The 27075-nt window shown below is 32.8% G+C and overlaps 1 long non-coding RNA gene across 2 annotated transcripts in view; it reads left to right on the top strand.

Moving 5' to 3' along the window:
- Positions 1-27075, top strand: part of LOC129221996 (uncharacterized) — a 555093-nt gene that overhangs the window by 249475 nt on the left and 278543 nt on the right. For both annotated transcript variants that reach the window (XR_008580560.1, XR_008580559.1), the window contains exon 3: positions 15925-16024. This is a non-coding gene — a long non-coding RNA (uncharacterized LOC129221996). The remainder of the gene's footprint in view (positions 1-15924; positions 16025-27075) is intronic.

Raw genomic sequence — 27075 nt, 5'->3', positions numbered from 1 at the left:
GTTCGGACAGTATGTACAGTAGGCGCCGTTTAATGTGATCACGATTAATGTCATCATTCGCTTAATGTTATCAGAATCACGAAGTCCCGGAACACTTGTATGTTAACACACGTTAAAAAAGTCGGATATTGGAATCGGCGTCTTCGTTTATTGTTATCACTTTTCATAAACTTTAAATTTTTTTCACATTTTTGTTCCTCAATTAACAGAAATACATAGGCAAACCCTGATGAGACTAACTTTCTTTGTAGCATTTTGTGGTTTTCAATAGCAGTTCAAAATTTTTCTAGGAATGAAGCTACAGAAAGTTCGCCCCCCATTGACCACAGACTCTCCCTAAGAAAACTTTCTTTTGCACCTAAAAAAATTCAGTCGCTGGACATGTTGCAGGCATTGATGTAGGACCTCCATTGTTGCCATTACTTTGTGAACTATTAAAGAATTATGTCGAGATTGAAAACAAAGCGAAGTTAAATTAAAATTTAAACAACATGCAAAACCATGCTGGAAAAGATAGAAAAGCAGAATGTGCTTTGAAACTGGTTTACGAATTTCAGGGAAAACGGTCATATTTTACTTCACCTATAACTATGTGATAAAAAAAATTGCATTATTTAGCTTTAACTTTTTAAAATTCAGATATTTCCATTCTGTTAATTTAATAATTTATAATTTAAAACTGCGTTCAGTTGAGTCATTGTGATTTTAATTTGAGGTTGCCAAAATAAATGCACCTTAATTGGAAAAAAATCATTATTTTGTGTCTCCTGGATTCTTTTCGGTTATTGTTATCAGTCGGTTATTGTTATCAAATTGTATTTGTCCCAAAGTGATCACATTAAGCGGCGCCTACTGTACAATGTCATTAAATGCAAATCTTTTAACGGGAAAATTTTTTAACATGAGAAAACATTCCGGTGTCCTCAGCTTCGTGTTAAACAATTTTCACAGTATTTTTTTCTCACCAAAATTACAAGAAATAAGTAGATCTTTCTTCTCTTGAAGGATTTTTTCTACATAATAGTAATAACCCTACAAATTGACAATTTTTGGTTAAGTTTATCGATTTTTTTTTTTGTTTTCCACGGCAAAATATTACAACTCTGCACGCCATTGCTTTTTTTTTTTTTTTTTTTTGAAAACAGTGCACAACCTATGTTTTACCATGCTTCAGATGTTTTACCATGCTTCAGGCTCTATTTATGGAGGACGGAACATAAACAGGCATTCGAAGAATTTTCTGAAATCTGATCCTAGCGTTGATGAGACGGTTTGATATTACTGACTTCCACAGTCATTAATCTTTCCTTCTGCTTCTATTGACAGTTTTATTTCATTCCTGAGATTTCCTGCCCTCTAAACTTCCGCAATGTTTTTGCTTTTTCGTCTCCCCCTTGCGTTCCTTTTCCCCCTCTTTTTTTTCTTCCAATAACCTTTTTCTAAACTTACTCGTATTACAGATTGCAAAAAACCAACCACGTTTTTCATTCTAAGAATTATCCATAGTTTTTTGTCCTTTTTTTTTCTCTCTATCACCAATTTTATTGCTTTAGTATTTATGCAACTATTGAGTCAGGGAGAGAAATTCGCCTCTGTGTCTAGCTGAAAGTTTCCAATAAGTTCTATTCATTTTCTCTGAGCCAAAGGTGGAAATGCTGGGCCCATATGCACCTATACTGTCGGGCGCCTATCTGAAATTTAATACAGTAAAATTCCATTACGGCGATTATCAGTTCAACGAAATATTCGATTCAACGAAATAAACGTTCAGTTCCGTTTTAATATCCATTACATTCCTGTATGAATTCATTTACAGCGTAACTCCAGTTACAACGAACAAGATTTGAGGTTCTTTAAAGTTTGTTGTAACGGGATTTCGCTGTATTTTCTGCTATTAGGGAAAAAAAATTTACATCTATTAACAAAAATGTTTTAAAGTGTCTAAAATAAATATATTTATGATATTACTTATTCAAAATCTATTTTTCATAAGCCTTATTTGCAACTAAACTAGTCCTTCTTCGTGCCATTTGGATTCTGGAGCCCATCGACCTTATGTCATTATGTGGCAAAATATTCATTATTAGTATCATTCGGGTATGCACATCATGGAGATTTTTTAACAAAAATAAATTGTATCTTTTTTTCTCCTTTTTTTAGGAAATTTTTCACAAAAATTCTCTATTTCAGAGGCAAAAAAAAAAAAAAAAAAAAAAAAAGAAAGAAAGAAAGAAAAAGAAAATTTCATTTGCTATTTGCAAATTTTTACATAAATTAAAATACATTTTTGAAAGTAAAGACTTTTACATTTAGCTTAAACTAAACAAAAAATATATTCACTTAAAATACACTAGCCACATCAGGAAAAGTAGTGAGTAAATCTTGAAATTTTCCCGCCCCTGAGTGTATGTACAGTAGAATGAGATTAATCTGGCGGTTTTGCATATTCCGCAGAGATTATTCATAATAAAGTTGTTTCCTTCAGTCAAAAGTACTATTTTTAGTCACTGAGATTGATAGAATAAGCAAAAAAAAAACACACGGACCCAGAAAATACTTTCATTTTCCCAACAGTTATTTTTTAATTGATTTTTTAAAATGTCCGATTTTTCAAACAAGGCGTGGCCTTTGACTACATCAACGTGAGCGAAGCCGCGGGTAAAAGCTAGTTATAAATAAAATCTATATTATGGGTGTTGCGTGTTTATAAATATCAAGTGCTGGTTAATAAATATGCATATTTTTCATCTATTGTTTAATATGTGATTATACTGTACAATAAATTACTCGCTTAAAATTGTTAACTGCGGATATATCCTACGTACCATTAAAACTAACGTTGCTTCATACATGCAAAAATATGTTTTTCCACAATGGGGTTGTTTCCTTCAGTCAAAAGTAGTACTTTTAGTCACTGAAATGGATAGAATAAGTAAAAAAAAGTAAAATAAAAATAAATAAATAAAATAACATGGACTCAGAAAATTCTTTCATTTTCTCAACAGTTATTTTTTAATTATTTTTTTTAAATGTCCAATTTTTCAAACAAGGCGTGGTCTAGATGACATCACAAATGATGCACTTTGGTGCATCTTTCTACCGTGTTTCCTCATTATGATAATCAAGAAGCGAATTAAATATTGCGTTCTACGTTTGCTATCAACCATATCGTTGCCGGTACTGGTGAGTAAGGATGTGAATTAAATATTGTGGTCTGTGAATGGCAACACTGAATGGCAGTTCGTCATTTGTGATGTCATCGGAAGAAGCGTAAACAATGAAAGCGCACCGATTAAAGTTTTTTTTTTTCAATATTAGACTTAGTCAAATTATTTGAAAAATGATCAAATTCTATGTTTTTAAGTATGCTTTTTCAAAAAAAAAAAAATGCTTTTAAAATTTTGAAAACGACCCCGTTGGTCAAGTTTTGACCACAAACGACTGCGGTACTAGTATTAAAAAAAGTAAAATAATTTTACTTTTGCTTTGTGCAGCAAACAGTAAAATTTTTCGTAATTGTTGATTGTTGATAACCCACTGCTTAAGTTCTGAAATATAGTCCTTGGATGAGTCTCAGCACAAAATAAATAGATAAACAAAATCAGGAATGCTAAATGCTTTTACGAATGTCTCTAAAGCTAAATAGAATTGATTATTAGTCAAAAATATGAACTTCAGAACAGAAAAGAAACTTTGAATTCTTCTCATGTTGCAAAGCTTAACTCTTCCGTATCCCAGCATTTGTCAAGTCTTCTTAACTTTCGTTCACTGTCAAACAAATTTCTCCTTTAATCGGACTTCCTAAATTACTTTATATTAAGTTTAAATGATGATTTAAGTTTACAGAGTTCGTAGATCAATTAGACTTATTAAACAAATTCTCTGTGATTCATTAGCCAATCACGTGACCGTACTCTCGAGCAGTTTTCCCGACCCCACCTTGAGGAGAGGGTTGCCGAAGTGAGGCGAGAAGGTGTCTACGTGATTTAAAACTCAACGTTTTCTCATTTTCGATTTTAATATTGATAACTCGATATCGAGTAATTTTCTGTTGGCTTCAGTCATTTTAGATTTTAATATTGATAAGTTGGTATCAACTAACTTAGCGCTTAAGAAGAGTACTTGAAGGAATACGCAAGCTTGGAGCAACCGTAATTAAACTTTCGTATTTGGATTTCCGCCGCAGATTGATTAATAACTAGAGAGTCATTAATTTTAGCTTGAAACTGCAGATGTGTCGAAATTTTCAGGCTTGAGAGAAGAAAAAAACAAAAACAAAAAACTTTTTGGAAAAGAAAACTTACATCATTAAAATAATGGTAATTAAAAAATAAGTACACTAATAGTGCTTGAAATTCACCGCCAGCTCAGTCATTTCCAGCCAAGGACTGCAGTTTCGTGCTTATCATTTCGTGCTTACTCATCACCCCGGCATAGGAAAGTGCTTGAGCTGGAGATGGAAAACCTCTTAAGGAAGCCAAGAGTGTCAAACAAACTGGAAGCTAATATAGAATTAGCGCAGACCAGACGAGTGACCGAAGCAATTGTTCGGTTCAACTCGAGGATTGAAGGCAAGGCATGGTATATTCAGTAAATTACCGGCCCAATAGCCGGGGCTAAAGCAAAAATACATGAAATACACCGCCAGCTCAGTCATCAGCTGGAAATGACTGAGCTGGCGGTGAATTTCATGTATTTCTGATTTAGCCCTTGCTAATGGGTGGTAATTTACTGAATATACAATAATAGCAGTAGCGTAGCCATGGGGGGGATAGGGGGTCAGAACCCCCCCCCCCATGAGCCCCAAAAATATCACTTTTCAGTCGAACCTGAAGGGTTCTGTTTATGAGTTAAAAGAATTTTATTTAGTACAATAGCTTTTATGACGGTAACATAGATTCGAGTAATGAAGATTTTGTAAAAGAACAGGGTGTCCGAAAAGTCCTTCACACATTTTAAAAATTTGTAAAAAAGAGCAACAAACTGTCGTATGAATATGCAGTGCGTGCCATAATACTTCACAGGTTCAAGAATTTTTTTATGACATCATGAAAAAAGGAAAAAGAAAGAAAAAAAAAATTGTAAGTACTTTTCATTGACAGCTGTATAGTCACAGTTAGAAAAACAAACTTAATGTGAGGTGTTTAATCATTTTATTAAACAGAAAACAAATACCTTTCATTGCCAGAGTTCAATGAGTGCAATGTTTGTGGATGTTGTTCGAGCAACATGCGGTGCACCAGTTTAACTCTGGTAACAAAAGGTATTGCTTTCTGTTTAACAAAATGATTTAACACCTCGCCTTACGTTTTTTTCTTATACTGTAACGATACAGACGCCAATGTCAATTATTTATAATTACTTTTTTCTTTTTTATTTCTTCTTATTTATTTATTTATTTATTTATTTTTTAATTTTAATTTTTTTTTTATTTTTTCACGATGCCATAAAACATTCTTGAACCTGTGAAGTATTACGGCGCAAACCGCATACCGCATATTCATACGACAGTTTGTTGCTTTTCTATGAATTTTTAAAAGTGTCAGGGCTTTTCCGACACCCTGTATCTGCAAAAAAAAAAAAAAAGCATACATTTTAGCTTTAATTGCAAGATTTGTAAAGAACGAAACTTTTTTTCACTCTATGAATCTAATTTTATCAAAAGTTACTTTTAACTCGTTTTCGAATAACTTTAAAAGATTTATACCTTTGTCATTCAACGTTTACGGTCTTAGAGTTAAGTGTCTTATTAGACATTTAACTCTTTGCTTCACTCATTGAAAGAGGTCACTTATTAATTTCTTTTATTCTTATTATTATTAATTTCTTTTATTCTTATTATTAATAATTTTACTACACTTTATTTTTACTCTATAAATTTTAACAACAATCGTTATTCCAGTTCATTTTTAGCCTACTTTCCCAGTAAAAGTCAGAGAAAGAAGAAAAAAGCATGAAAGAAGGCTTAATGCAGCTTGAAAATATTACAAAAAACAAAAAAAAAAAAACAAAAAGTCAAAAAAAAAAGCAATAATAATAATAGTAATGATAATAATTAAATAAATATCGAAAAATTTAAGATTGGAAAGTAGGGTATTGAGATAGGGGAAAATGTCTGTCGGTCTGTTGGTCTGTCTGTCTGCCCCCCCCCCCCCTAAAAACTTTGAGTGAATAATCCGATTCAAACAATTTTTTTTTTGTTCGAAAGATCTCGGCGAGGACACCTCATTCCTATATTTTACTTTTAAATTTGAACTTTTTTTTTCAATTTTGAACAGTTCAAAAAAACTTAACATTATGCAAAAACTTAACAAAAACTTAACATGGGGAAATTCAAGGCAATTCCGAACTGTGAGGCGAATTTGCTTGAAACAAACTTTGTAGGAAAAAGCTTTTGATGAAAAACTTGTACATAAAATATCTTTTTGATCTGAACAATTTTCCGTTCAATTTTGAGCAAGTTCAAATCCCTTAACATTAGCGCCTACGAGGAAACTCAAAGTCAATGTAGATTCCGCACTTGAAGGCGGAATTACTTCAAACAAATTTTGTTGGAAATAGCTCTTGACGACAAACTCCAGACTCCGACGCTGAGAATGTAGGGGCGCTTGAATCCGGAGTCCGACTTCTGTGCCCGACAATTAGTCGGACTCCGATTCTGCGACAATCAATCGAAGAATTTTACAACCAATTTACTAAATATAAGTCACAAAACCAAATTATTTTACAGACAGTCCAAAACAATAGGAAAAAGAAATACACACGATCGAGATACTTTGAGAAAAGTGCATGATTTAGGTAAAGTTTCTAAAGCATTACTTCATTCTTATTCAATGTAAAATCTTTAGATGATATAATGTAATTAAAAAGACAATTTTAGTGCTACTACACTGTAAAAATAATACAAACCTAGGAAAAATGATGTACTAGGTCTGAAGTAAAAACTTGAAGATTTGTGCGAAAATTCTCAAAAGTGATAAAAATTCAACGTCCTAGGGGAACGTGTTATTATTGACCGATAGAGTTCAAATTTTGCACACGTTACTTTTCATCATAGTGTCACAAAACTAGGGGGCATCACTTGTTGAATTCCGAAATTTTATTTCCCATATAAATAAGGACCACCCTAATATATATATATATATATATATATATATATATATAAAGTTTGATGACTTCGATGTGTAAATTATGACGTATGCAAAAGATACATAATTGAAAAATAATGTATTATAATAAAAGTTATTTGAGTGTTTGGGACAAGCAAGTGATTCAATGTGATCAGTACTTAAATCTTTTCAAAAAATCAGCCACCAACACCAGCAGCATATCCTTGGTTCATGTAATTGGAGCATCATTTGTACTAAAAAAAACTGCGTTTATAATTATCAACTATTTGAATTTACTCTACATTTTTTGAGAACACCTATGCAATTAATGCAAAACTCAATGGCATATACATTAAATACTAGTTCACAAATGCCTTTTTTTTTAATCCAAAACTTTTCGTAGTTTACATTTTCACTCGTCCAAAATCATTGAAGATGTTCCAAGTGGAATGATAGCCTTGTGATAAAGCTGCATGCATTCAATCCGAAAGAAAAATTATTAGAGACAGAAAAATAATTATATTAAACAGCAAACATTTGAATTTCTCGAAACATAAAATGCTAATACATGACATAATTTTAATGCAGACCTCCACGAAGATATTTATTCATTTATGGACATTTTTTAAATCTAAAACCGAAATCAAAACTTTCGTGGTTTACATTTTCACGCGTCAAAAAGAAAACATTCGACCACCCAAAATGAAGAGCGTCACAGTTTACACAAAATCTGTACCACGTGCGCTTTTGCGGAACCACGTGGTACTTATGCGGAGGCACGGGCTTTACAAGAAATTTATGGCCCTAATAAATACTCTAAGCACGTGATATCTGGCTAAGAATAGGGGAAAGGGAGGAATTGTGTTTGTTCCCACCATCCCGCCTTTTATCGCCCTGCTGTAAAAGGAGGCAGATGGACTTTCAAGTAGTTTTGCGGTTTCTCTGATGCGATCGAATGAATAGATAGTATGTTCATTTTTTATATTTTTTCTGATACTTTTTGAGAAAGAAAACAATTCAGGAATAATTTCTGTGGTAACACATTATAAAAAAGAAAAAAAAAGAAGAAAAGAAGAAGGAAAATAAATTTTCCCTCTTCCCCTTAAAAAATATGAATTAAAAGTTAAAAAGTATTGAACAGAAATAAATAAATATGTGACATTATGTTTGATTTCTTGTAAATTATTTCATTTAGTACAAAAAAAGAAATCGATCATTAATTAAATTTTGATTAAAGTATTATAAACAAAAAGGAAGTTGTCTCGTTATCTCGCCTCTAATCATCCTGCTGTAAAAGGAGGTAGATGCAAGGCTCGCTGGTAGATGGATTGTCAAGTAGTTTTGTGGTTTCTCTGATGCGATCGAATGAAAAGACAGTATGAATATTTTAAATTAGTTTTTTCTGTTCCTTTTTGAGAAAAAAAATCAGAAATAATTTATACGTTAAAAACTTCCAAAAAAAAAGGAAGGACATAGACGAAAAATCATCTTGCTTCCCGTATTTAACTTTCTTTCGCGTAGAAATAAATAACGAAGTAAACGTTAAAAATTATGAATATAATATGAACGAAATAAACCCGTGAGAGTTGTGACATGGCCGGAAAACCTTTCCGGGGGGGGAAGGGGGGGGGGGTAATTTTAGTTTTAGTTCTTTTCTACTGTCAAAAAAATTATTTACAGTCGACGCTCATTATAACGACCACATTATAAAGACCGTCCCATTATAACGACCAGTGGTTAAAGTCCCAACTTTGTTCCTATAAACTCTATGTTAATTTGCTTTCGTTATAAGGACCGTTCTGTATCGTCTAATCCAATACAGCGACCGAATCAGCGGACGCTATTTCTTGTGTTCTTTCCAATAAAACAAATTTGTAGCTTGGAATGACATTATTGTTTACGGACATCTGCCTGAAGTTTTCAATGTCAAATCCAACTTTAAGAGGGGTGGAGGGGGAGATTACCATTCACCACAGCTAGCACAGAAAAAATAATGGGAGGAAAAATCGAGAAATTTCCAGATTCCTAAGAAAAGGGAGTTGACAGATGTATTGGTAGTTTGGTGTTTGAATTTAGTGGTTTTAAAGATTTGGGGTTCTCGAGGGACTTTTAAATGTTTCTTTGGAAAGCAAGAGAAATACAATTTATCACCTATATCTGAAACATAAAATAATGTTTTGCAAACATCACGTCTGCTAAAAAGGCAGACCTCTGTTTCTGGTTTTATCTTCAGAAATTGTTGTAGTAGTAGTAGCAGATTTGAAAGTGTGTAACATTTTCCTCCCTATATTTTCTACTTTAAAACTTGTTTAATATTCTGTCATAATATTTTGCACACGACTTTTCTAAAAATTCCTATGATGAAAAAAAATTGGGCATTTACATGGGCATGCATGATGACGGTGTACATTTTTTAAATTTATACCTCTTATAACGACCACTCGTTATAAAGACCTTTTTCTCTGGGACAGAGATGGTCGTTATATCGAGCGTCGACTGTATTATTATTTATTTATTTATTTTTTGCTTTCCACGGGAGGGGGAATATGTCCCGAAAACTCTCCCTGAACACGCCCATGCTTGAAAATATGTTTAATTTCACATAAAGTACTATTTAGTACCAAATAGTAAGTTAGGTTATTAGTTCAATTTTAATAAGTTATGAAAAGAAAAAAAAAGTATTTCCCAGTATCCCCGCCTTTTATTTCCCTGATGTAAAAGGAGGCAGATGGACTTTCAAACAGTTTTGCGATTTATCTGATGCAATCGGATGAATAGATAGCACGTTCCGTTATTTTTTGAGCAAGAAAACAATGCAAAAATAATTTCTAGACTGAAAATATACGAAAAAAAAAGGGAAGAAAGAAAAGAAACAGCATTTTGTCCTCAACTTGTAGATTTCTTTCCCGTAAAAATAAATAACTAACTAAACGTCAAAATTTATTTACAATGCTGTAGCTGTCAGGACGAAATAAGTGCGTGACAGTACTTAATTTGTCATAAAAATATCATTCAAGACGAAAAAGTAAAATTTATCAATCAGGTAAATTTCAATTAATAGTTAAAGAAATAAAACAGGAAAAAGGAGAGAAAGTAGCTCTCGCTGTTCTGTTTTATATCACCTTGCTGCAGCTGTAAAAGAAGGCAGATGGACTTTCAAGTAGTTTTGCGGATTCTGTGTTTCAATCAAATGAATATATAGTACGTTTTTTTTTTATGTAACATTTTTGAGAAAGGAACAATTTAGAAATAAATTATCTAATGAAAATTCACAAAAAAAAAAAAAAAAATACAAAGAAGAAAGACAAGAAAAGACGAAGAGAAAAGCAGGGCTGTGGAGTCGGAGTCGAAGATTCGGAGTCGGATTGATTTTGGGATAAAGGAGTCGGAGTCGTTTAAAACATGGCAACTCCGAATCCGGGTTTTTTTATTTCTTTAATTTTTACTAACTCTCCTTGCATTTTTTAAAAAACTGACTGCCTATTAATTTTATTACATGCTACTAATAAGAAAATGATTATGCTTCGATATTCATAGTGCCTGTGTCTAGCATGCTACACTAAACTACTTTGTAAGCTGTTCATTTTAAATTCCACTCCCTATTCATCATCGTAATATAAACAGAAGTATGTATGTAACGACGACGTCGTCAGCTCTGTACCTAACATTTCCCCAAACTATGTTCCAGATGCAGTGCAGTGTGAAAAGTTCCTTAGCTAACCCACCTGTGTTACGTACACACCCTTTCAATTCTTATACATATGCCTTTCTCTTCTCACTAACCACCACAACATAAACAAATGTACGCCTGCAACGGCGATTTCGCTAGCTCTGTACAATTCCAACTATTTATATCATTATCTGTCACGATCGCCCAGTTCCGGGTATTTTACTTTTTACACACGATTGCCACACCGCTGAAATGGCGACTTCATCAGCATTCCACATCCGAAATCGCTCCTTATCACATTTGAATGCTGCTTGGTGGTGGGCGGCGGTGGCATTTATTGGTCTTATACTGTATTACTTTATAACTTGTATATACTTACGCATTCACAGTTTAAGTGCATTATGTATTACTATACAACACTACTCACGACGTAATAATCAAATGTACTTTTGTAACGGCGAACTCGCCAGCTATGTGCCCATCGACTACTCTACTATCTTCTCTGCATCAGGTTTTATAGCATGTTTTTTTTTTCGAATTGTTTTGTGCTTCTATGTCTGTTTGTCAATATGTACTGTAATTGTCTGTGATCTTTTCTGTTTGTATATGTGTGCATTGTTATATGTTGTATTTTGAAATGTATATGTTGAATGTTTAAAATAAAGCTCCTGGGGTCCTAAACTGGTTAAATCACTTAGTGATAGGTACAGTGGGCCCCCGGAGAGTGAAGTGAAGTAATAAGAAAATGCTTGCCAATGTTTCAGCTTACAGTTAACAATACAGAAGCCAAGGATGAACTTCCAATATTTTGGACCTCATGCCCAACTTGTTCAGAAAACGAAACTTTATGTCCACACAACTCAAAAAAGTGGGACCTTATATCCAGCCTTCCGGAAGACCTTGTTTTGTCTGACAATAAAACGAGATCTACTTTCTGTCCATCAATCTTGTGCCCGATGGAACTCTTGTCCCTCAGACCTTTAGTCCTCAGAACTTTCTACCTGTCGGACCCATGGATCTATAGCATCTTCAATCTGTGGATATTTTGGTTTTTTTGGACCTGACGACCAGACCCCACATCTAATATCATTTCAGTTAAAAAGAAATGCTCAAGCTTCCCGACGGTATAAAAAAGAACTGCTAAATGTCATAATACGTAACGTATTTTTCATAATTAATAAACAAAAAAATGACGCATATCATGCCATGTATTTAAAAGGCTATAAAACAGATTTATATTCGCAGACACTTATTTTATCTGTGTGAGAAACATATGACTGTAAAAGTTACATAAACGCTCTTTCCTTTTTTACTAACTTGAAAATACTATTTTGGTTTAAAAGGAGAATGATTAGTGCTCAATTCACATTCCGAGAAGATGAAATTTCTTATCAGAATGAAAAATTGCATTTACATGCTGAAAGTAGAAATCTGACCTTATTCAGGTTTAGACAACTCACAATCGTATAGGTTATAAATCAACTGACAGTGAGAAAGCCAAATGAAGACTTCTCTGCGACCAACCTTGAAAATGAGGTCTGGTTTGCTTCTTTTCCATGACAATCAATTTCATATGAATCGAAAATAAATCATAATACTTATCTTGTCAGAATGTATCTTTTCGATGCGATTATGAAATGTCATACAGCTAAAAGTCCAATGAGATACAATTAATCTTTATTTTAAATGGTACTCAAATGGGATTAGGGTTAACTTAAAATGCATCTGGATTATTTTTGTTACGAATAAATGCGTGAAAAATATTGGTAATACATTTTGTATTTTTCACAACAATTTAAAATGAATAGTAAAGAAATTGATGATTTTATTTCTTTTCTTTATTTAAGTTTTCACGTTCATAAAATTTATTTGAAGAAAAGCAAATTTTTCGAGAAAGATGGAAGATTTCGCTGTTGTATTATCTTTTTAAAGGCTTCATTCCTTTCATTAAAATAATGGCAGTTGAACTGATTTGGTTTTAGAATCGTTAGCAGTCCTCGTATCAAGCGAGTTTAATTAATCTTCAGAAAAAGACCAAGAAATTAGTTCACTTAACATCCAGTGCGAAAGGACAGGGGGTACTCGCTGGGTTCGGACCCTCCCTTGAAGCCTTGAAGTACAAAATTTTAATTCCTATATTGAAAGATGGAGTTATTCTCCTCTGTCTTTAAAAGTATTTTTCATCATCTGCGTCCATGTGAAATAAAAACTAAAATTTTGATTTCTTTTCAATAACATTTTTATGGATAAAAATTGCTATTTTTAGCCTGAATGTCCTCCTTTGAGCTTAAGGTGTTTCTTGTTGAGCATCTCCTTTACAAATGCACTGAGGATAATTAAGGAACCAGAGGCTCCACAAACTAAAATTTTTAGGAGGGGGAAATTTTTCAGTTTGTCGAATGAAATTTTAATTTTACCGAATGATAAAATACGGACATGCTTACATCTCATGCGTACGTAACATCTAATGAGAAGAAATACTGGACATTATTAAAAGAATACTTTAAAAATTGAAAATAAAAAATACATAATTTCAATTTTGCAATATTGTCTGCGAATTTGCTAAATTGTCAGCAAAATGTTCCGAATAAGGAAATTTTGGGGAGGACACCTCCCATGACCTCCTTTCGGGGCATCTCCGCACATAACACAAAATTTTCACATAAAACTAGGTACAGAGAAACCCGTGTATAACAATGCTGTCTATAGCAATAAACCTGTATATAACGATATATTCTTCGGTCCCAGCAAAATGTCAATACAGTGAAACCTGTCTATAACGATACTGTTGGGACCTAAAAAAATATTGTTACAGACAGGTTATCGTTATAGACAGTTTGATTACTTATGCTGAAATTTTGCTGGGACCAACAACAATATCGCTATAGTCAGGTTTATTGTTGTAGACAGTATTGTTATACACAGGTTTCACTGTATAAACAATCAAACTCTTTATAACGATAACCTTTCAAAAACAATATTTTTTTAGGTCCCAACAGTATCGTTGTAGTCAGGTTTCAGTGTATGCTGTTTTTGAAGATCATAAGCCAAGCTGCTTGCTGTAAAATAGTGAATTACAAACCAAACCGGTCAGTGTTCCGCGTTTGCGAACCTGAATTCCAGAGTGCGTAATTCTATCGCATCGTAGGAGCCAAAAGTCAGCCGATTCACCAATAATTCATGGTGTCACTCCGAGAAAGCACCCTAATATTTAGGTGGGTCGCGAAGGCGAATCAAATCAGAGGTAATTGCGGCAGATCGAGGATGCGAAACTCCGAAACCGGGATTTACTTCAGACATGCTTTATGGGCTCTGACCTCAAGGGTTATCTGGACTACATTTCAACCTTTCCGCTGCTGTTGTTCGAACAGCAAACAAAATGCCGCGGCGGTAAATTCCGTTAGGAATTAACATTATTTTGGCCCGTAAAAAAAATCATAAGTACCCACTGATACAGCAATTTTTGATTTCCGTGGAGTGATTTATTTTCTATTTGTCAAAGACAACGCCCGTGGTAATAGTTAGGAAGCAGAGAAAAGCGAATAATTGCAACTGATTCTTGCAACTTCAGAGGAGTGCATTGGCTTCGAGGGAGGATCTTCAATTGTGGGAGGTCTGGCATCCGAATCTTTTATTATTTTCTGACTTTTGCCACTACCAGAAAGTTCCTGGACATACCAGATATTGCGGATATATCTTGGCACAATACACCCTATCAGTGGCTCACACAAGGACAGGGTCCATAGGGTCCGGACATGGCTTTCGAGTTTTTTTAATTGACTATAATCATATGTATGTAGTGCGTAAAAAAATCCAAGCAAAGGTAAAAATAATTTCAGGTTCAATAAATGAAAAAATTATTTTCTCTCCTTCTTCCCCTAAAAAATCAAACTGTATGTGAACATAAATTGTTCTAGAATGATGAATTTGCTTCGCTGCTTTTATTTTTAACGATGAGAAAAGTAAATACATTAATTCGTGTGCTTTCAGGTATTTTAATTAAGTATTTGTTATTCATAAATTTATTTTATTAACTAATGCTAAGTAATTATTTAATACATATATTTTTAATTATATTTGTTCCCAACAATCGATACAACCAAAAGAATATATTTGGATATGTATTGGAGTATGATATGGGAATGGTTACTCCCCCCCCCCTCCTTTGAGAAATTCCTGTGTGCGCCACTGCAACCCTATGCTGCAAAATATACGAGCAATGTTAAAACCTTTTCATGTTGTATTCTGAGGGCTTTAAGAGTCTTTGACAAAACAGCTTCTAATCTGTTAAACATACGTATTAGTCCTGTGCCTTTTTCTTCTAAACCATTTATCTAAAATCCTAACCGTAACAGATAAACTTTTTTTAGAATTTTGAAGTGTAATTTTAACTAAATATATAAGTCAATATAAATTCCCCCCCTCCCGCCCATGGTAAACATCTGCAAGGTGCAAGTAATACTGGAAGTTGGACAGTAAATAATGCAATAAAATGCTTTTGTCTTTGTGAACTGCAGAGTAAACGAATCCAACTTGATTAGACTAAAATATCTAATATATGTTAGTGATTTTATATTATCTAAAATCTTACTTAAAATACAGGGTAAGGTAACATAACCTATATATTTAACAAGTATATTTCACGAAATAGATCAAATGTGAATTGAACATTGATCAATACCTTGTTTCGTTGACAAATGCGTGGTTTCTTTTTGGAAAAATAATTAAAGAATCGAACATAAGTAAAGGCACAGCAATATCAAAGGGTAAAATTTTAAACATGAAATCTTATGGAACTGTGTGGTCAATTATTTTATTTAAATGCAAAAAGAAGGATTGTGAAAATGTTCTTTAGTTTCAAGTACACAACTAAAGAACATTTTCACAGTTTCTACGCTGTTACAATTACAGTTTCTACGCTGACTGAAATGAAGCAATGAAGTTAAAAGATTCCCGGTCGGAAATAAATTAATGACGCTGAAATTATTATTGTCTTGTTTCATTCTCTTAGTACAAAAATAAAGTTTTAACCAAGGTGCTTTTGAACACACATATTTTTTAAATATATTTCAAACAAAATTAATATTAGTATGTATTCAAATATTCCAAAAGTGTTTGTTACAGAAATTTCGTTTTCTTTTATAGGAATTGAAACGGAAATGCAGCAGGTTTTTTTCAGAACTCAACATTTATGAATTCATATCATTCATAACATGACATCCAGAAGCCATAATTGCAGCTAAAGGTAGGGCAACCCAACATTGTATCAGAAACACTAATTAATATTTAATTTAAAAGTTTAAGTTTAGTTTTAAGTTATCTATTTCAACTTAATATAAAATTTTATCCCCCCCCCTGTCACCCCATCCTTTTTTTTCGAAAAATATTTGTTTTAAATGTAAACTGCTAAATTAAAATTTCTATGTGAAAATCGAAAAATTTTAAACGCGAATTATATCTTAAATAAAGAGCTCAAAGACTATTAATAAAAATCAATGCTCTATAACTTTCGATGCTTTTGGTATCAGGTGTATATTATTAGTTCCTGTTTGCTTTTTATTTTGTTTGTGTTTAATGGCTATAAAAATAAAAAAAGGGGTATGCTGCGCTAAGCAGAATTAATTTTCGTAATTATTATTATTTTCTGGATAGAGTACCTTGGGGGAAAATGGGTTTCTGAAGGCTTCTACATGCGTTTGCTTCGCACATTAGCGAAATGAATAAGTGTAAAACAAGAAAATTGCTATTACGCAAGTCAATGAGTCTGGCAATGAGTTACAACGATCACCTCGCGACTTCTTTTTCAAAGCGGCTGACTATTTCTTCAGGATCAGAACCTTGAACACTATGGCTCGGAGGCAAACACGTTACCAATAAGCCACGATAAAGCTGAAATTTTAGTTCAATTTTCCATCTTTAACAACTAATTTTCCAAAAAGAGAAAATATAAAGTGTTGAAATATTCTTTGCAGTGGTGACCAAAAAGGGGGGAAAGGGCAAGGGGAGCGTTATGAAAAGGGGATCAACTGGCATTTTTCTTTTTAGTGAAAAGAAAAGAACAAAAAAAATTTGTTTTAAAAATTAGCAACTATTGAAACTGTTTTACTAATGTATTTATCATCTGAAAAATTAAATTTCGGTTCGATTGAAAATAGAGTTCAGTTTTCGACCTGTTGAATGATTTTTTTTTTTTTTCGAAATCACACTGGTTATAACCGACTTTATACGCGTATTAACTACCGTATTAGGATTGGTAAGAATGTTATAGGGAAGGGCTCTGGGGCGTTACTTACATCACCTCTAGCGAATCTAATGCGCTGTATAAAAATTCTCTCAAATTCCCAAGGGCCTAAAATCTGGTTAAGAACAGTAATAAAATTAGGGACAAAATCCGTACTCCGGTCAAAAATACTGTGTAGTCAGGCAAGATTTTTTGTTTTATACTTCTCAGTGTTATAGGCATTTTTCTTTAAAAAAAAAATTCTTACTTTACTTTTAAGAGAAATATGAAATGAGAAATATGTATTAAAAATAAAAATGTGATTGTTTACTTTAATCTCCATTACGCATTGGTTACGCTTTTAAAGATTTTTTTTTTATTCCTTTTCAAAAGTTTCGGTATAAGTATTCCTAAAAATTTTGTTTTTCATCTGCTCTAAATTTGTTGGACAAACAAAGGGAAACATTGAGATGATTATAAGAAACTAGAAAAACAGTAAAAGAAGTATTATCTCTTAGTTATTAGTAGAAGAAAAGTATCATCTTTTTAAAAAAAATCATTCTCATTTAAATCAGTTTTCTTGAAACCATATTCATACTTAACTATCTAAAACCAGATCGTGAATTGAATATGCATCTATTAATGATAATTAAGCTAGAAAACTACAATAATTTAATATTATATAACTCGAAATATTTATCTTCTTTGAAAACCACCCTTTGCCTTTGCCAGACATCAGCATTACCACAACATGACCAGATCTGACTCTTTTCGTGAAATACCTATACCGAATCCACAAGAAAACATATCCGACCATCGCATTAAAATTCGACACAATAATTGCTCATTTGAATGCATCAGCCGTTACGTCTTCAAATCCATCCATGAAAGATAGATCTCAACCAAGATGGGATCAATAAGTTAAACCTATTCGTTCTTGCCCTCGTCTGCACATCCTGACACCTTGCTCTGAAAAAGGAGAATAAACAAGTGGCGATCTGTATCTCCATCTGTGGCTTTCAACAGCCTTCCAGACAGGGTTGAAGATGCCCTTCGAATGAATTAATACCGATACCTCTGGAGAGCAATTTTGCCGTCGCGTGGTCCACGGATGATAAAGGCAGATTGGTAATTGCATTCACTTTGGAAATGACCCAGAGGTTATCGGCAATTAAATAACATAATTCATTGATTTATGGAGCACGAAGAGATTCACCAAACACGGGCGCGGGATCATCGGCTGTCGTCAATGACGAACTGATCGCCAAATGTTTGGGGCGTGAACCCTTGGGCATGACTCATTTCTACACGATCTTGGAATGCAGAAATGAAACATTTGACATGGAAGAGTGGATGCATAAGTAAAGAAACATACTTGTTTGATAATGCCTTTCATCATGCCTTGTTTAATTCGCGGATGACTCAAATCTGTTGGGACCGATTCATCAGGGACGTGTCTGAACTTTTAATAAATACTTAACATATCTACGGATTTTCAAACTCTTGTGATCAGGAAATTGTTTAACAATCTTTTAAAGCCGTTGGGACCATGAAACAAATATTTCCTCAATGATCTAAATTTATTTTTTAAATTATGGAGTACAAATAATTAATAAATTGTATTTTTCCATGCTATTGAGGTATTGGAATTTTATTAGAGCAAAATAAATTGTTGTAAAAAGAAACACTTTAGTTTAATTTAATTAATTAATTTATTTGTTTGTTTGTTTATTTATTTATTTTGAACTTGAAATGCATCTACAATCATGTTCTTATGCTACTGCTTTTATTTAAGATCATTTTTACTTCCTTTTACAAAAAAGGAAGTATTGTAGTCGTGAAAAAATTTTCACTCAAAAATTGGCCTTTCCATTTTGACGACCCCCTAGTTAATTACAACGAATTTTCTAGTGACGTCCGTATGTGTGTATGTACGTATGTATCTCGCATAACTCAAAACGGTATGTTCTAGAAAACTCAAATTTGGTACATAGACTCCTAGTGGGGTCTAGTTGTGAAAATTCCCTTTTGGTTGCATTCGGATGTCCCTAAGGGGGTCTTTTACACCTTTTTGGAGGGAAATCATTGTTAATTTCAATGCTAACTCAAGTGGTGTTATAATTTGGCAAACACTTGGCGATATATCGCCAAGCTTTTTGCCGCCAAGTTTTGTCTCCAACTTGGCGAAAAATTTGACGTTTTTTTTTTTATTTTTTTAAATCTGGTTTTAATTCGACCAATGTTGGTGATATTTAAAGAGTTAACCACTGAATCACATTAAAATTGCCAATAATGGGGAAATAAATCTATGTAAAGCGTGTTTTTACTTCAGTTCGCAAGAAACTAGGAGTGAAAATATTTAGTGTTTCCTTGCTTACTCAAAGGCGCTATTATCATTAAATTGGAGTATAAGGAAGTCATGTGATGCACACATCAGCTCGTTTAATTGAAGATTACATGTGTCATTAATTATCCAAATGTGTCTTATTCATTGTGTTATGGAGCACGAAGAGATTCACCAAACACGGGCGCGGGATCAACGGCTATCGTCAATGACGAACTGATCGCCAAATGTTTGTGGCGTGAACCCTTGTGCATGACTCATTTCTACACGATCTTGGAATGCAGAAATGAAGCAGTCGACATGGAGGAGCGGGTGCATAAGTAAAGAAACATACTTGCTTGATAATGCCTTTCATCATGCCTTGTTTAATTCGCGGATGACTCGAATCTGTTACGACCTATTCATCAGGGACTTGTCTGAACTTTTAATAAATACTTAACATATCTACGGATTTTCAAATGCTAGCGGCCAGGAAATTGTTTAACAGTCTCTTAGCATTTTAAAGACCACGGGTCATAAGTGTCTATCAAGCTAAAAATTTATTTATGGATAAATTATAAACTGTATTTTTCCTATGTCATTGAGGCACTGGAACTTGAATGTACTAGAAAAATTAATAAATAGCACAAGTACAGATTCACCAAACACGGGCGTGGGATCATCGGCTGTCGTCAAAGGCTATTTGACCGCCAAATATTTGGGGCGTGAACCCTTGGGCATGTCTCATTTCTGCACGATCTTGGAATGCAGAAATGAAACATTCGACATGGAAGAGTGAATGTATAAGTAAAGAAACGTACTTTTTGATATTGGCTATCATCATGCCTTGTTTAATTCGTCAATGACTTGAATCTGTAAGGATCGATTCATCAGGGACGTGTCTGAACTTTTAGTAAATACTTAACAAATACAAATGCTTGTGACCAGGAAATTGTTTAACAATCATTTAAAACCTTTGAGACCATGAAACATATGTCCTCTATGCTCAAAATTTATTTTTTAAATTATGGAAATCAAACAATTAATAAATTGTATCTTTTAAATGCTATTGAGGTATCGGAATTTCAATAGAGGAGAATAAATTGTTCTTCAAAAATATGCTTTAATTTATTTTTACACTGTAACAAATTTCGGAAACGTTTCTGGATATATCGGAAACGTTTCCGAAGTAGTAGGAATCCTTCATCCAATAGCGAACTCCTCATTATTCAGAAAGCTTTTTGTTATTTCAAGAAATCTAGAAGCGGAAGTGATGACGCAACGCTTCGAAACGTATTTCATCCTTCCAACACGAGCGCCAATGAGTCGGAAATATTTTTTTCTTTATCTATGGTTGCTGCAGTCAGCAACGGTTTAGCGTTGGATTGCTTGTTATTTCTTGTCTAGAGAGTAGCAAAATGTGTCGAAACTAATTTTACGAATTTGCATTTTGGACTGCCCTTGATTTTTTAGACGATGTACGCAGCTATTAAGTTAGTTAATAACCATTTGCTTCTTTACAATTTCCAGTGCTACTATAATTAGATATATATTGTGTGTTCAAGCGTGAATAGTTTCAACACGTTTATACTTAATGAAACGAAACTCTTTGGATTACTTATTCAGTTGTAATGAAGGTACTTAGATTTTCTTTCGCTCATGTTCACTTGTAAGTATTAATGAATATTTTAAAACATGTTGTTACATACGTTTATATTTTTGTTGATTTGCATTTGATGAGGCTCCAATTGTAACTGTTTTTGGGTTTATCGAATTAATTTAAAGTTATTATACATACCTATGTGCGCGGTGTACTATTTGTTGTAACCAACTGAAACTGATTAATTACGCAAAAGAAAAAAGATTTATATTTGAGAAGCAATCACAGAAAAGTATTTCGAAATACTTGGATGTACATACATTTTGGTTCAAAAAGAAAAAAAAAATCAATTGTTTAATTCATTAAAAATATGGTAATGCAAATGTTTTCTAGTATTGTAATATGCTTCACAAAAAATGTGCCAGTATTATTTATCTTTTTTTTATTATAATTTATTCATTCATTTAAAAAATATTTATACCATTAGAAAATGACCCAGTTATCTATTAGTAAGCAACATAGTTATGCAATTAATTCATGTGCTTATTCATTTTGTTAAATGTGGTTGACAATAAAAAATTCCTTAACATTAGTTTACCTCACCAATTTCTCTGTTGGTACTTTTCGGTACACTTTGTACGTCAGAGAATTTGACTTGAGGTGAACGAATTCCGGAACGCGAAGGGTAGGTAAGTTCTGTCAAATTTTATTCGAAAATAAAAGCTATCAAGTTTGATACAAGATATGTTTTTAAGTTCTGCATTAAAAATACAATATGTTGATAATTTTGTCTTGAAAATATTGAGAGAAAAACTAAGGTTTAAGATTATTTAACAAACAATCCCACTTTTGAGAAAGCACCCCCCTCCTCTCCCCTGACTCCCCTGACGATTTTGTGATTAGGAATGAAACTACTATATTATTTCAGAAATTTTCAAAAATTTATAAATTTGCATATGTTATGCTGTTAACCATGCTATTTATCATTAGAAATTCAGAAAAAAAAAAAATCACGAATGATTCTAAAATTGCTTGTTTCATTGCTCTTATATACAGTGGCTCCCAAAAGTCTTCGTACACCTACGACTTTCAACGAAATAGGCCCCAATCCATTGGTTAGAGTTAATATTTCGGAATGGGTATTTAATTATAAGATCTATGATCAATTTTTAACAAAACTACATGAAAAGTTTTTCAAAAATATTAAAACTTAATTTTTTAAAAATAAAAAACCCAAAAAGTGCCGGAAATTTCATCTCACAAAAGTCTTCGTACACTTTATAAAATGTCTATATCTTATTGAATAATCTAACTTTTTATTAAGTTATTAATTAGTAGAATATCCTACAGTATTCATAACACTTTTTAAACGTATGGGAATAGATTTCATTCTTTTTCTTTCTTTTTTTTGCGTAATTTCTGTGTAAGTGTTCAACCACACTTCGAGTCTTACTGTTTCTAGCTCTATTTTCGTTTTAAAGCCCTATTTTCGAAATCTAGCTCCCAGATATCTCTAAATACGTTACATTAAGTTAAAATCTAGAGATTGAGGGGGTATTTTCTAAACTTTCGGACAATTTTCGAGGCACTAGACGCAAACGTTGAAAACCGTGTGCTTCTTATCGTTATCTTGATGAAAAACAAAGTTGTTTCCAATAACCAAATTTTTGGCTAAGAGTTCAAAATTGGTTTTTAAAATATTTAAAGGAACAGCATGATTCGTTATTTCATCAAAAAATTACAAACTACCAAGTCCTGATGCTGATATGCACCCTCACACTAGAAAACCTCCACCGTCCTGATTAACTGATCCAAATAAGTTCTTAAGATTAAGTTCCTAATTTTTTCTTCTACATACAGTTATGCAACAATTTAACCAAAAATGTTAAATTTATTTCTATCTGTAAGTAAGACGTGATTCTAAAACGTTTCTAGCTTATTTATCATGGATTTTGCGGCGAAAAGCGTAAGCTTTCTGTTTTTCGCACGACCAAGAAAATTTCTGCGGGAAGAGGTCTCATTTAATCCAGCTAATCAGAGAACTTGACGAACAATTTTAGGTGAAAATTAAATGTAAAATGTTTCATTAAACTCTGCAGAAACTTTTACTGCACTCAAATGTGTATTTTTTATAAAATTTTTAACTTTAAATCTCCGATCACGTTTTGTCAACTTTGTTGGTTGACCTTTTCTTACCTTGTTTTCGGTCCGATTCCTTTCTTTAAAGCATTTTATCAAGCACTTTACTATACAAACAAATAAATTAACAAATTTAGAGACCTTTCAAGCCAATTTACCACTACTGTGGGAAAAAATTCAAATTTTGAATGGTGTTTGTGGGTTTTTACGAATGCCAGCCATTTTACAGTAATAAGCACAATATTAAGGAATAAATAAACAAAAAATTAAAGCCAAATAACTCTCAAGGGTCAACACAATGCAAAAATATTAATAAAATGGCATATGGTAATTTTAATCATGAATTTATTCGAAAATATTTGAGATGACTTTTGTGGCGTGTTATTTCTCTGTCTCTTCGTTTTCTGACCCATTCCAAAAAGAAGATCCGTCAATATTTTGAAAAAACCAATGGGTTGTATTTAGTATGACATGGGAATGATGTGAAAAAATATTGAAGTTCATATCCGAATTCAGTTTCGAGTTATATTGATTTTTCTAAAAAATTTCAAAGTGTACGAACACTTTTGGGAGCCACTGTATGAAAGAATTGAAACTGATATGGTATGCAATACTATAGTAAAGAATTATATTTTAGAAAAAATCACGGAAAAAGGATTCCGAAATTCTCGGAAACGTTTTTGAAACTTTCAAGAACCACAGCTGCACAGAATACTCAGAAACATTTCTGGAAATTACGGAAAAAGGATTCCGAAATACTCAGAAACGTTTCTGAAAGTTACAGAAAGAGTATTCCAAAATACTCAGAAACATTGAAAGAGGATTCCGAAATACTCAGACACGTTTCTGGACATTATAGAAAGAGAATTCCGAAATACTCTGAAACGTTTTTGAAAATTTCATGAACCGCAGCTGCACGATATACTCAGAAACGTTTCCAGATTTTTTTTTTACAGTGTAGGAAAACATTGCAAATGAAATACATCTATGTTCATGCTCCTTAGCTTGTACTTTCATTTACGAATAATTTTTAATTAGGGATTTACTGTAGGTAATGTCATTATTTATCCAAATATATGTCTGCTTAATAATAAATTACTTAAATTTTGGAGAATAGTTGTACCAATTGCACCTTTTATTGAATGAACAACCCTTTTTTACAAAACTTGACATATTATATTATTCAATTTTATGCATTAAAAATGTCCAAACTCAGCTGCAAAATTCTTGGTTCTAAAATGATTAAACTTCCCAAAGAAGTGTAAAGTTAAAACTTAAGTCAATGTTCACCGGAGAAGGTCAAGGGGATACAAAAATTACATCCTTTTGCATAAAAGAGGGGGTTCTTCCTTGTTATTTCGAAAATAATGCGTGCCATTTGTCCTGCTATTTTGTACACTTAACTTTTTTTTTTTTTTAGTATTTCAGCGCAAAGGTGACATTTTATTACTATTTTCAATTCAGCTTTGAACATTCAAAGTGCTTTACCTATCATTAAAGAACTACTCGGAAAATTAATCATTTTTTCTCTGTATCCTGTACACTCTTTAAAATGAAATTCAATGTTTGACCAAGAAGTAATTTAAATCTATCAAAACTTAGCTAAATTTATATTATTGGTGATAATTTTGGCCCACGTAATGGTGCTTTTGGTGGTTGCCAGTTTGTAAAAGCACCACTACATCGGTGAAACCTGTCATCAAAAAGTTGGTTGCAGCTAAATTTTGCTATAGATTTTAACCAATTTCTTGGCGAAACATTAAACTTTATTTTTAACGCTGGCCTTGTTCTTCTGCTTTAGCACGATAATAAGGTTTTCTTGTATTGTTTTATAAATATTTTCGTATTAATAAATATTCAACCGTTATTTTAACCCGTAACAGTGGAGGTGAGGTCTCACAGACAGCTCAAAAGTTTATCCTATCCCACCACTCTACTTTGTTTTTAGTCCAATTGAATGGTTTTTCACAATAGCTTTTGTTTTGTGACCTTGAACACCCCCTTACTTATCAGTATCTTTTGGCACGTGCATCTGGTTTAAATTTCATTGCATTCTTTAAGAGCGGTCTGTGAGACCTCATCTCCGCTTCAGTGGTACAATTATCGGTAGTAGTAGACACTGCTTTTAACGTTTATACCGTGGATATGGATTTATATATTTAATACGTATTATGCGGAAGAACTGCAAACTATTCGAAATAAGGTTGCTATTTGTTTAAAATGTTCTTAAAAGGAACGCAATGAATGTTCCAGGGACAATGAGAGCTGAATTATTTCTGAAAATACGACGCGATATACTAATAGTTTAGGTGCTGTCAAAATTTTCCAGTAAGGTGATATAATCATTTTTCCGGTATTAAAATGTTCTTTATGTGTTTAATAACTAAAATGAAATCATCAATAAATACAGATTAATTTTTATTGCGAGTAATACGTTATTTACTGCAGCATGTGGTTTTTCTCGAAAAAACTCAAAACTCAAGCAAAATGTCCTCGGAAAAGGTAAATTACAATTTAAAATTCAAAAATATTTCTCACCGTGTTAACAAAAGTTCAAAGAACATCTAAGGCAAATTACAGGAATGTATCTTAATTACACAGTGTTTAAGAAATTTTTAAATAGTCTTTGAGACCTCACCCTCACGTCCCCTGTTACGTCCTAACTTTTTCACCTCCCCTGTTACGGGTTAAGAAAAAAATATTCCCTAAAATTTTTGCGTATACATGTAGGACTAAATATATTTATTATTTACCCCTGAAAAGTTTCTTTTTTTTTCATTTTAACAATAGTATAAATATTGCAAAAATAAAAAAATCCGATAGATATAAGGTTTGCTTATCATGAACTTGATCCAATTCCATTTTTCATACAAACAACTCCTTAGCACTAAGAAAGATATCTACGGTTTCAATGTCTACGACTTCTTATCCCAGCTTTAATTTTCAGCTTCGTAATGGGTTTCTTCTAAAATCAGGATCATAGAAAAAGGACTATTGGACAGGGGAGGAAAAATAAAGAAAGAACTTTTCCATTTCAACCCCTCGAGGTTTTAAGTGAAGTAAATTCAGAAATGAGTTCCATTCCGTTTCTAAGTCCTTCTAAAGCGTTATATCGTCCTTCTTCTTCCGCTACATTCGCCCCGTTCGAATCTCATTTGTCAACGCTTTTTGTCCACTTGCGTAGGGTTTACGTTTCCCTGAGTAAATTCTATTTATTTCAGCAACAATGGATAGAATAAATATCAAGTAAAACTCGAAGAGTTTTCAATAATTTTCGGATAAAATTTGAGAAGCTATGTCAGTTAGTTTACATAGTACGATGAATCACGCCACAAAATCAATATAAATGCGTTGGTTGAAGTTCCCTCTTTTTTTTCCTTCATATTATTAGTAGACATTACCTTATATTAAAAGTATGCTAAAGATTATGAATAGGTCCAATGGTTAGTTTCATTCATAAGTGACAAAAGATGCAAAAGTACGCAAACTTGGGTCAGATGATTAATCGCGGTTTTCTCATAAATTTGGGCAAACCGTATAAAAAGACTTTTGCTGATATGAACATGAACAAAAGATTATAAATTTTTATTCCGGTTATTCAGCCACTTACTTAAGTTTTAGGACGGAACAAACACATTTTTCGGAACTGAATTTCAACTGCTAAATATATGAAAATTTAACAAAAAATAAATACTAAATGAAATTAAATAAAAAGAGGAAAAAAATAATAATAAGAAGAAACCATGTGTTACTTGCAGGCATTTAAGGGCTTGTGGCAGAAGTGTTTTCAGGGTATTTCTCTTCCTGCTCCTCATCCGCCTCCTCCTCCTCCTCTTGTATTGCTATTCACAATCTTGAGTGTATGCGAAAGTAGTTCGTGAGTTGTCTACGTGTAACTTTTTGTGTCGAAAGATCCCTCAGTCTGACGAGTTGTTTTGCTTTGACTGATCTGAGCTTGAAGATAGATTTTCTCACTAAACCAAGAATTACTTTCAGCTGGAAAACGTAAATCGT

The sequence above is a fragment of the Uloborus diversus genome, chromosome 5, assembly GCF_026930045.1.
Source record: "Uloborus diversus isolate 005 chromosome 5, Udiv.v.3.1, whole genome shotgun sequence".
NCBI lineage: Eukaryota > Metazoa > Arthropoda > Arachnida > Araneae > Uloboridae > Uloborus > Uloborus diversus.
The sequence above is the reverse complement of the archived record's forward strand: the minus strand, read 5'-3'. Positions and strand labels throughout refer to the sequence as shown.